Consider the following 12127-nt stretch of genomic DNA (forward strand, 5'->3'; position numbering starts at 1 on the left):
GACAAGACGAAGGTCCTCATCCTCGGCTCCAACCCTTCAGCCTGGGACGACTCCTGGTGGCCTACGGCACTGGGCGCAGCCCCAACACCCACTGACCACGCACGCAACCTGGGAGTCATCCTCGACTCAACACTCTCCATGACCAAGCAAGTTAACGCAGTCTCCTCCTCCTGCTTCAACACCCTCCGCATGCTCCGCAAGAACTACAGGTGGATCCCGACAGATACAAGAAGAACAGTCACCCAGGCCCTCGTCAGTAGCAGTCTCGACTATGGAAACGCCCTTTACACGGGAGCCCCGGCCAAGCTCGTCAAACGACTGCAACGCATTCAAAACGCCTCTGCACGCCTGATCCTCGATGTACCACTCCAGAGCCACATCACCCCCCACCTGAGAAACCTGCACTCGCTCCCCGTCAACAAGAGGATTTCCTTCAAGCTCCTCATCCACGCACACAAGGCACTCCACAAGACCGGCCCAACCTACCTCAACAGATGACTCTTCTTCTACATCCCCAACTGCCAGCTCTGTTCCACCGATCTCTCCCTCGCCACCGTCCCTCACATCCGAAGAACAACCACCAGAGGCAGATCCTTCTCCCACCTCGCCGCCAAGACCTGGAACACCCTCCCACTGAGCCTACGACAGATCCAAGACCTGCTGACCTTCAGGAGGCTACTCAAGACCTGGCTGTTCGACCAGTAGCGCCCCCCACCCCACCTTTTTTCCCCCAGCACCTTGAGACCCTCACGGGTAAGTAGTGCGCTCTACAAATTCTTGATTGATTGATTGATTTAGGGAAAAACAGAAAACACCACAGTATGTACACATCTGTGTAACAAAAGGAAATAAAATATCACGATCCCTCATCCACACTGTCAGGGTCAAGGGAATCGTACACTTGACATCCCATGGTTCATTAAGCCCCTAATATGTCACCCAACAAGTGTAATTCATGGCAATGACTGTGGATATCGACTATGAGTACTACATGTTGTGGGTACCAATACAAGTGATAGGAGCAACCAGCTCCACATGCACAAACAAGGGATGTAAATACACCTACCATGTATCGGACTGAATCCAATCCATGGTTAGTTGAGAAGCCTATATTATAATTAATAACACAGCATAACATACAAAATCACTATTACACCTGCGTCTTCCCCTAAGCTTTAGGGGATACCGGTAGGCTGGTCAAGGAGAGGGTAGCATCCTTCATTGTCACACTCTGCAAATTCCGCAACAAGTGATGCGTGCGGGAGGAAGAATGGGAAGGGAAGGAAACAAGGACACATTCATGTTAATTATTCCAGGAAGGCATGTCCAATGCCAGATGACATAATATTCTGGCTCCTCGCGTATCCATTTCATGAAACGGCCAGGAAAGTATCTTATCATTTCAATTAAGCTATGTTAATCTTTAGAGTCAATCATATTTTGTTATTGGCTGTCGCCCAAAAAATCTCATTGAGCCAGCTTGTGATAATGTTGCAGAAATTGTACCACTGGGGCCCTAGTAGTGAGTGAATAAGGGCTACCAAGGTAAATCCATCTCCCCCATTTAAATTACGCCCCATAGACTAAACTGAACCATCAATGCATCAGAGGTGTGTCTCACCTCGCCCAGTCACATCTTAATAGTGAACCCATGTGCCTCCTCAAGGTCAATTACTCATGATATCAAGCTTGTGTTCAATGACCTATTCAATCAGTATAGCGTCCCATACAGCTTCACTACAGGCTGAATAGCACCATTTGATTGTTTAACTATTTCTGGCTGGCTCAGTGTAATATGCCAGAAACACGCAGAGCTAAACATAAATGCAACATCAGACCCCCTCCCAGTGCTCAGAAAAGACACCACCTCTGTCAGCCTGAAAGTTTCCGCTTCTAGCCACTTGTCATTGGGCCAACAGAAAATATAGTCACCAGGAGACCTTCCCGGGCCTGCTACCCTATCAGTGATTCCTGCCTGCTCCAAAGTGACCCCTCTTTGGGCTGTAACCCCAGATTTTCATTTTTTATAGCACTTACCCACTAGTAATTTTGAACAAACTGAACTCTAACACTGGGGCACTACTATCCGGGGTGTATGTGCTGTAATCCCTAAAACAAAGTCCTAATTGGTTTAACAGCCCTGAGAAGATGGTGGCAGGCTGCTAGTGACTATAGCGACTCCTTGGAGCAGCTTCAACTATGACGATAAATTTGCCTGAATGACTCTACAAAAGGCCATGCAAAGGTTTGCATATCCAACTGCATTAGCTTTTCCTGCTCTTGCCATCACCTTCAGAAACCACAGAAAGTGCGTAAGCACCTCTGGACAGCAGGCAGCTCTCTACTTCTGCTCACTTTCATAGCCTCCTTGCGGGCTCCACAACATCAATCCTTTTCTATTATCTGTACTAACTATGCATTTCCTCTAGGTGCTGGAGACAGACCACGGATCAGCAATCCCCACAATGCTAAGGCTAGAGAGCAGCTGTCAAAATCAACCCCCTATCCAGCACGGCTCTGTTACAGCCGTATCCTTATCTAGATTTTCCTTACCAATCCTTAGAATCCATGGTCGACTAGATTATTGTTGCCTGCTAAGAAGTGTAAACGGAAGATCACCAAATACATCATAATTTCGTAAACAACAAAAAAATCTAATTTAGAGGACCGCTGACTACAAAATCAAATTTTAAAGGTGTATTACGGAGCCAAAAATAACTGAACATACAAGCACCTCAGCAAGAGGTTTAGAAAATAAACCGGAACGAATACAAACATAATCCTACGGACGAGCCTCAGACGACTCAATATGAAGATTAGCGTAAGCTTCAAAAGCATCAGGCAAACGATGACAGTCCCTGCTTGGAGCCTTGATTGCATTTACCAAAAAGAAAAGAAAAGGAAAAAAAGCTTAGTCTGTCCCTACACTAACTCTAGAGCGACATCCTTACTTAGCATCCCACCCAGGCAAGAGAAATGGTGTCAGCAGTGAAGACTTCCAAAAAAGTACACTCACTTTCCTAAGATAAGTAGCCTAAGCAACAGAGCTCGATCTAAAATGCTCCTTCCTGTTTCCCTCTCCTCAAAGTCTGCTCTCCACCCTCAGGGGGCTGCCCCTAATACAAAATTCCCAAAACAATAAACACGCCCTAAACACACCCCTTCAGGCAGGTACTTCCTCCCGGGTTTTTCCACCAAACTTCAGCTTCATCCAAAAAACGTTGCTGTGTCCTTGGGTTCCAGGCACCTTCACCGCCAAATGTATCCTCCTAAATCTTTTCGCACTCCCCCGATACCCGACTCTACCAGCCTAACTCCTAAAACAAAGGATTATTCTACCTAATGAAGCAAATGTCCTTGCACCTGCAACAGAAACGTGTGAGAAAGCAACCTTGCACGCACACAAAATTACAATTCAAAATTAGACTGAGAAAAGGAGCCTTCCCAGGGAAAATATATTTTAGGTTTACAGCGTGTATTCAAGCTAAGAAATTACAGTTAGACCTCGTCTGGCGTTTTTATGTCTCAGGCCTTTACACGTTTAAATGCATTTCTAACACTACATCATAAGCATTACATTTAAAATTATTTTAAAGGATTATCGTCATTACATTTTCACACGTTAGAGCATTACGCTGTTTCATTAAGAGGCAAACCTACACATGCAACTTTAATATGGGGCACTTTTAAACCTAATGCAACATTTTACACATGAAGCAATAATTTCTGTGTTACTTAAGGCACATTCTCGGTTAGAGTACTACATTAGTCTCCAAATGATATGAGCACACTTCTACATATTGCAATATATTTGATATATTAGTACATTTCTAATCATCACACGTTAATACAGTCCTCTAAATATGTGGGTGCTAACTAATCGTGAATATGATGCACCCTTATAAAATTTCTGAATAACATGGCGTTCTATCAGTCCTAAAGCAGCGGGACTGCATTGCTATGGCCCTCTGGCCGGTCCGCTCAAAGAAGTAGCAGTGAGACGGAGACTGATGGCGAGGCATCGAACCAGCAGCTCGACTCTGATCTTTGAGTAGCGGTTATGACAGGACTCGCCAGTACTGATGACTGCAAAATCTTTGTCTCTACCAGCTTGTCAGGATGCTGGCTGTCAGAAGAACAAGGCCATGCTGTAATTGGAAAACATATTGTTTCTCTCAATGTCTTTTGAGATTGTGAACAATGTGTAACTGACTGCTGGTCAATAACAGACTTTCAAATTGAAAAGATGCCACTGGCAGAGAAACTCTGATTCAGGTCACAGAAGGGCTGGAGTCAAACAGGCACGCTAACATTCCAAGCAATTTGTAGAAGTCTTTGACTGCTAAAGCGATGAGGTCTCCTGTGTAGTCTAATGAAAAAGTAAAGTAAAGCGATTCTCAGTACTGTAGGAAAATTCCAAGCTGCAGTCCAAGTAGCCCAAGCTGATTCTTTTTGTCAATTGAAGACAGTACTGTTGTAATTACCTCATTGCATGATAGGGTACTTGGGATAGAGGACCAGAGATCAGTATGTCTAATGCATAGATCAATGACAATTTTCAGACAGACCACACAAGGCAGGGAGAGCAGGAAAGGGAGACAAAAAAGAAAGGGTGGCTAGAAGATTGGTGTTTGAGCAGCCACATTCTGTAGAATTCACAGAAGTTTTTATTGATGATGACCAAGGCTTTCAAGATTGCACGAGGGGTTAAAGAAAAACTTAAGGTAAAAACAAGAATAATAAAAAAGGCCTCACATATAGGTGACCTGATGTTTCCAAAGTGTGGCAACCTGGTTTTAGTGGTTTTTAACTTCTTGATGCTCATGATACAACTGCTGAGAGACAGCTATTCACAGAAAAAATGAAAGAATCCTTCAACTGCAACTGTACTACTCTGACCTAAGTGATATATATATATATATATATATATATATATATATATATATATATATATATATATATATATATATATATATATTCTTTCTCAACGGGTAGTTCCAGTTCCACCAGGTGTTTGACTATTTGGTCTCATGGTTGATGTGAGTGTGCAGCCACAACACCAATCCTTAAGTTTTACTTGTAGATAGTTTTTTTTCTCCCCTCTGGGTTTGACAAATTGCCTGAAGATTGTTAATTCTTTGGCGAGAAACATGTTGACCAATTACTTATAAGAGCGCCACAATCTGAGGCATTTCCTCAGCCTTGCACCTTATAGTTTTGTTTTTACTTAGGGTAGGAGGCCCCTTGATTAAAGTTGTTTTTGTAGGTACTCCCAGCCCTATTTTACATTCACTTTCAACATCTACATACATCTACAGACACAAGGCCTCTCATCCGCACCTCACCAAACGGCTGTTGGAAAAAGATCTCCGTTAAAGTGCCCCTACTATAGGGAGTCCGTCGGGTATTGCACCGCTGACCCGCCGAGGAGCAGCCCAATGATGAAGTATGACACCTGACAGGGTGTGTGAGGGCATTATATTCCAATACATTGGATTCCCAACTTTGAACCCCAGTGGTCGGATTGGTATATAATTTCCTGTGTTCTTGTCTCTCACACCAAAGGAACAGCATAATCTTCTTGTTGAAACTATTAAACAGCTCCCATAAACACTCAGCATATTATGCTGTAATAGTTGCATGCTCGAAATACATATCGCAGACAAAGACAGGCATGTGCTTAAACAAATGAGATTTGAGCTATTAGTTTGCTCATCTCAACAGGTATCTAGAAGCAATGTAGCAATTCACATTTAAAAGTGGAACACCATACAGCTGTTCAGGCAATTAGAAGATAATGAAGAACGATAGGCCATAGTTCAAATTAAGGTTAGATAATAGGTCCTTTGTGCAGTATACAGTCCTATTCCGGATAACCACAAATGTTTCATAAAATCTCAATCGAGATTGCTGGCTGTCAGGGGCCTTTATTATTACTTTTTGATTTTGATTGCATTGTGGAATATGAAATAGGCACTACTAACAAACTAGTAACTTTTAGAATGGTCAGACTGCATAGTGCACTGCAACAATTAGTTAAAGTGTATGGTTTTAGAGATCTCCCAAGACTGAAGAAGGGGAATGAAAGTGGATTCAGTTTTCACTCTCCCGTTCACCATCACCATCATTATCCTAGGATAGAGATGGTCTTTATTTTGGCAAAAATGATAGTTCAAATTACAATGGAGATTTGCTAGATGGTAATTTCAGATCATAATGCTCTCATTATACTTCTAAATTTCGATGGGTAAGCAGGCAAAACTAGGTGGACGTTCCATCAAATATTCCTCAAAGATAATTCATGCTATATATACACACATGCAAAACTAAAGTTATAGTCTGGGACGCATTAAAGGCATACATACGTGGTATGATTCTTCAATGCATAGTTGCCAACAAACAGGTTCAGCTAGAGCAAATCGATTTTTTTTGTAGCATTTGTGGGTACTTGAAATTCTAGATGCTACATTTATCCATAATACAAACTACCACGAGCCAGAAATATACAAACTACTCATACAGTGTAGACATAAAATCAACTGAGAATTTAGGATAAAAGCAGATGCTGGCTAGGAAAGGACAGATTTATGGAATATGGAGAAACGGGTGGGAGATGTTAGCCTCCAAGCTTAAAGAATTCAGCAATGCCACTGTAATTAATGTATTTAAGTACCCAAGCAGCAATATCCATAGGAACCCATGTGATGTTTTACAGACTTTCCAATCATTTACTCCACTCTATATACTGCAGAGACACGTCCGAAGTTGATTTTATGTCTAAATATAAGGAGGCATAAGGATGCTACAGCCTTAACAAACTGATGTCAAGTTGATATATGGAGCAGGTACACTCTCTGATATTTGACAGACAATTTTTCTACTGTCCAATGCTATTCCTTTGGACTTTTATAAAAGTTATATTGTATAGTTAACCCAATATTGTTATTTGTTGTGCCCTAGTGTTCCTAACTCGTGGAACGAAATTAATATTTTTAAAAAGAAGACAAACCACCCAATGAGGATCGATGTACCATCCAATTTCTCTAATCAACACTGAAGCTAAAACATATTCTGACATACTATGGTATTAGAAGTGCAAAAGTTATTCGACAGTAGGTTTATTTAAGGGAGGAACATGACAATGTATGTAGGTAATGCTATATCCGTGTTTGATGATGTCCTCACTATTAATAAGAATGCTTGTATGATGCCGAAAATGCTTTTGAGCATGACAATACCTATGGTTGGTTATGAGGATGATGAGCTTTGGCAATAGATTAATTAACGAGGAAGTGGCCCTATATGTACAACTACGGGCTGGTGTGGTGATGATGGGCAGGATGACTAAGAAGTTTTTCATTACACGGGGGACTTGTCTGGGGTTCCCTGTGTCTCCTCTACAGTTCATAATATACTTTAAAGTAGTATTTACAGTTTCCTAAGAAAAATATGCATATAGCTCAAATTACTTTGAATACTATTGGTATTAAGATCTCCGTATATGCAGATGATCTCGCAGTCTATTCTGATAACATATAAACTTCTTTGAATGCAACAGAATCCGAGGCCAGGATGTTTGGGCAAGTGTCTGGATACCAATTGATTGCTAACAACACACAAATCATGCTCAATTATACTTCCGTAGGCACAGATACAATGAAGGTTGGTGTTGCCATGTACTTGGGCATTCAGATATGCAGTAATACTAGTTAAAATTGTAAAACTCAGCTTTGATAATCTTCTGGAAAAATGTGTACGACAGTTCCATAACTGGAACTGGCTTCCTATCAAGTTGCTGGGACCACACTGATATTATTAAAAGGCCTAAACTGCCTAATTTTATATAATTGTTTAGATCTTATTCCTTTTCCTAATAGATATTCTAGGCATCCCGCAGCAGTAATCAATAGCTTTATATAGAGCTATCATAAGGCAAGGAGAGCTCTGCATATCATGAAATTGCCTGTGCAGAGAGGGGGCCTTGCACTCTCAGATTTTAAAATGCATTATGGACCCCCCACGACACAGTGGATTGCAACGTTGTGTACTGATATTGAAAATAAGTGTTCTGCAATGTTTCAGATGGGGCTCGGTCAGAATATTGAAAACTTTTGGATAGCCCAAAGCGATCCAATTTTTAACAGATGAGAGCAATTAAAGATTCTGACAAGTGCAATGAACACATGGAAGAAATGGGGAATAAAGGGGAAACCCATGGAAGCCGAATTGTATCTCTATACACTAAAAGAATCACCTATAAAATGCCCTGGCTTAGACTTAAAAAGTGTCAACCACAAGAACCCCCATATATCCTTACTTACCAACAAGGTCAAACTGAACATGGTGCCCAAAGGCCAAATCTCTAACACTAGTGATCAGTAAGGGGATAAACAGGCAGTCGGTAAGTTTCCCAAAAACAAATATAGAAGCTTACTGATTGTGGTTGTCTGCAGCTGTGAAGCCCAGTTCCTGGGTGGAAGACACCTAAATCCGACCCACATCTTCTACTTATTTCCTCCTGGAACATCAAAGGTGTGCGAAAAATTAACTCCAATGGGGCCCTCTGGAATCATATAAAAGACTATCAGCCTGATTCATCATTCTCCCGTTTTGCGAGCCCCTAATAGCGATTCATAAGGAATCGCTATTAAGGACATGCAAAAATGTTCCTTATTTGCGATTAGCAAATAGCTAATCGCTAATAAGGAATAACTCCCTATGCATTCCAATGGGCCTACAGGCCCATAGGAATGAATGGGGAGTTATTCCTTATTTGCGATTAGCAATTAGCTAATCGCAAATAAGGATGCGATTTCAAGGGTGCAGGGGTGTCCAAAGGACACCCTGTAGCACCCCTGAAATGTAATCTACATTGGTGTTGCGCACACACATGTCCAAAGGACATGTGTGTGTGTAACATGCAACTTAGAAAAATGCATTTAAATGCATTTTTCTAAGTTTTCGCTATTTACCACGAGGTCTGACCTCTCGGTAAATAGCGGCCCAAAATTGCAATTTCGCAATTTTAAAATGATTCATGAATTGCATTTAAGGAATCTCAAATAGAGATTCCTTAAATGCTATTCTTCGCAAATGTGCGAATTCTTTAATAGCGAATTTTGCATTTGGGATGATGAATCCCAAATGCAAAAATTGCACTCGCAAAAGGCAAGATTCTGAGAATCTTGCCCTTTGCAAGTGCAATTTAGCTTGATGAATCAGGCTGTATGGGCCACATGTATCATTATTTTAAATTGCGATCATCTAATTAGGATTCTCTGCAAATCGCAATCAGGTAATCGCTATTTGAATGTATGAGATTCCTTTAGCGTTTCCTAATAAGTCGCAGATTGACCTACCTCATTAATATTAATAAGGCAGGTCACAATTTATAACCCATTAGGAATCACTAGAATCACAGGGACGGTGGCCTGCAGGGGTCAGCAGACCATCATGTCTATGATTTTTTTTAAATAAAGCCATCAGTTTTTTTTAAATGTAGCCCATTTTCCTTAAACGAAAACAAGGTACATTAAAAAAGGAAAAATTAAAAGTTTTCTTTTCATTTTGTAAGAGCAGGCAGTGGTCTTTGGAACCACAGCCTGCTCTTAATTTTTTTTTTATCAACATACACAAAGGGGAAGGGGTCCCTTGCGAATGAGTTACCACCTACTTGAAGGAGGTGGTAAAATGCGAATGTTTTGCAACCACATTTCGGTCCTAAAACATTCTTACATACCGCTGCGATTTGGTATTAGGCCCTATGATTAAGTCTGTATCCAAGAAACCTGGAGCTTGGAACTATTTTCATTAGAAGGCTGCAGTAATGTCACAATCCCAGCAATAACAAAAACAAAATGAGGCCCCCTGCAGGAGGCCTAGTGACATACATTAACAAGCATCTGCAATGCAATAGGGCTCGCATTTACAAGAGTTTGAGCTATTGGCATTTACAATGTGTCAAAGCGCCCCATGCCGCTCTTTCACGTTAATGAAGGCAGTGCCGCTTTCTTTAGACAAGCCTCGTCTAAAGAAAGAGGCATGGCTGACATTAAAGAGAAACCGCTGCTTGGGGGCTTAGACAAAAACAATCTGTTTGTCAAGTTGCAAACAAATGCTTTTTTTTGTAAAAGCGCCCCATGCAGCGCTTTCACTTTAATAGTGACCGCGCACCTTTTTTTAGACACAGCTTGTCTAAAGAAAGGGGGCGCGGCCTCCATTAACGTAAAATCGCTGCATGGGCTCTAGTAAACAAAAAAATGAAATAAATAAATAAGCGCAGCCGCTATACATAAAGCGGACCGCTCTGCTAAAGTAAATGTATAAAGAAACATGGCCACTATAGTTAAAGAGGACCGCCATTAGTAATTAAAACAAAAGCAGGCAGCATGCTGACACATAGTGGGTGGAATAGGGCAAATCATAGAATAAAATAGTGCTCACAGCCAAGCTAAAGCAGACCGTGTAACAAGACAGGTAAAAGATCCAGTCGTTATGGAAGATTCCAAAGGCAGACAAGGCGGTATCAAGGAGCGACTAACAAGCCTATTCAAGAATGATAAGCAACAATTTCGCAAGGACAGTAACCGGAGTCAATTGAAAAGATGGGCGGGACATAAGCGGTGCTTCTAGTCCATACCTCAATATAGCATGCCTCGCAGAGCAGCGCATGCGCTGCCCAGGTTCAACCTAAAAAACGAATTCAGAAAGGCCTGGAACAAACAGAGGGGTCAATGGCAAAGCAGGAGAAACAACGTCTATTGTGCTACAGCAAGAAACAGAGGCAGATTTGCTAGTTTCAGCATCTCTCATTGGCCATCAACACCTATGTTCTCTTCACATCGGTGATTAAAGAAAAAACTTTGAGTGGTGTGGTTGGAATCTTCACAAAAGACTCACAGACAATACTCAAAGGTTGACACGTCTACTTAAGATAGGCCCTGTTCCCATAAAATCACAGCCTTTGACCCATTAACTCACAGCTCTCTTTTTAAGTATCTTCTCAATATCAAAGTGTCTAGAAGGTGATACTGGTATTAAAATCAGAGAGAAAGGCTTGTCTGCACAGATATATAAAATTCAACCAAAGGAACAAGTTGTCAAGAAAAAGGACTGCTGCATTTTCCTGGGGGCATTATGAACCAACTAAAAATGGCTGCCCAACCTGAGCAAGGCAGGATGATGGAAGCCTGAGTTGCTTCGGCTCACAAAGCTGACCAGCACATCCATTTCCAGAAAGGGTGACTTTGAAATCGATCTACAATGCTTACAAAGGTTCCTGACAAAACAGCGACAACCTTTAGGAAACCAAAGTGCTGATGCCATACATTTCTGCAGATATAGTATTGCATTCACACTGACTTGTACAGTTTATATGAGATAAAGTCAGGGGGCTCTTCAGCTATGTACTGAATAAAACCTCTGCCAACATTTGTGAGCTTGACACCTTCAGACCTGTAATAGTTTTGCCCTTCCTCGACAAACCCCATAAAATATAGTGAAAATTCAACTAAATAAGTACATTATTAAACACTTACTTCTGGACACTTAAAGTCTTAATAGTTCTTAACTATTTCACATTAAATACAAATGGCATCCAACACAGTAGTAAAGGTGAACACACTTTGCGCGTATTCTATCCCTACAGAGAGAGCCGTTGAGTTCAGTTCTGGCCCCAACTCTTTCAACCACTATATAAAACCCGTAAAAAAAGACTTTTTCAGGAACCACCTTAAATGTTAATTAATTTGCTGACAACACTGGTCTCTGGCTAAAATTCTCCTCAAAACAAGTTTCAAAACTTAAATGATCACCACGATATGACTATCTATCACTTACATAAACTCAAGCCAGAATAAAAAAATATTTTTTCTTCTCTTCAAAAACAGCTAACACCCAGGTCAACAAATAGTTTTGAACTTAAACCACTAGAAGTTTCTCCCAACTATAAACCAAGTAAAGTAACTGTCTTTCATCCTGCATATCAATCTCTCCTTACCGGGACACATAAAAAAGCACAATGGCAAGTGTGCAGAATCACCAACCTAAAACACGTAGTAACTGAACAAGGCCTCTGCACATAAATCTAAAATTTACTTCACTTGAGATCAGATCACTGGACCAGGTG

Source organism: Lissotriton helveticus, chromosome 8 (genome assembly GCF_964261635.1).
Source record: "Lissotriton helveticus chromosome 8, aLisHel1.1, whole genome shotgun sequence".
Lineage (NCBI taxonomy): Eukaryota > Metazoa > Chordata > Amphibia > Caudata > Salamandridae > Lissotriton > Lissotriton helveticus.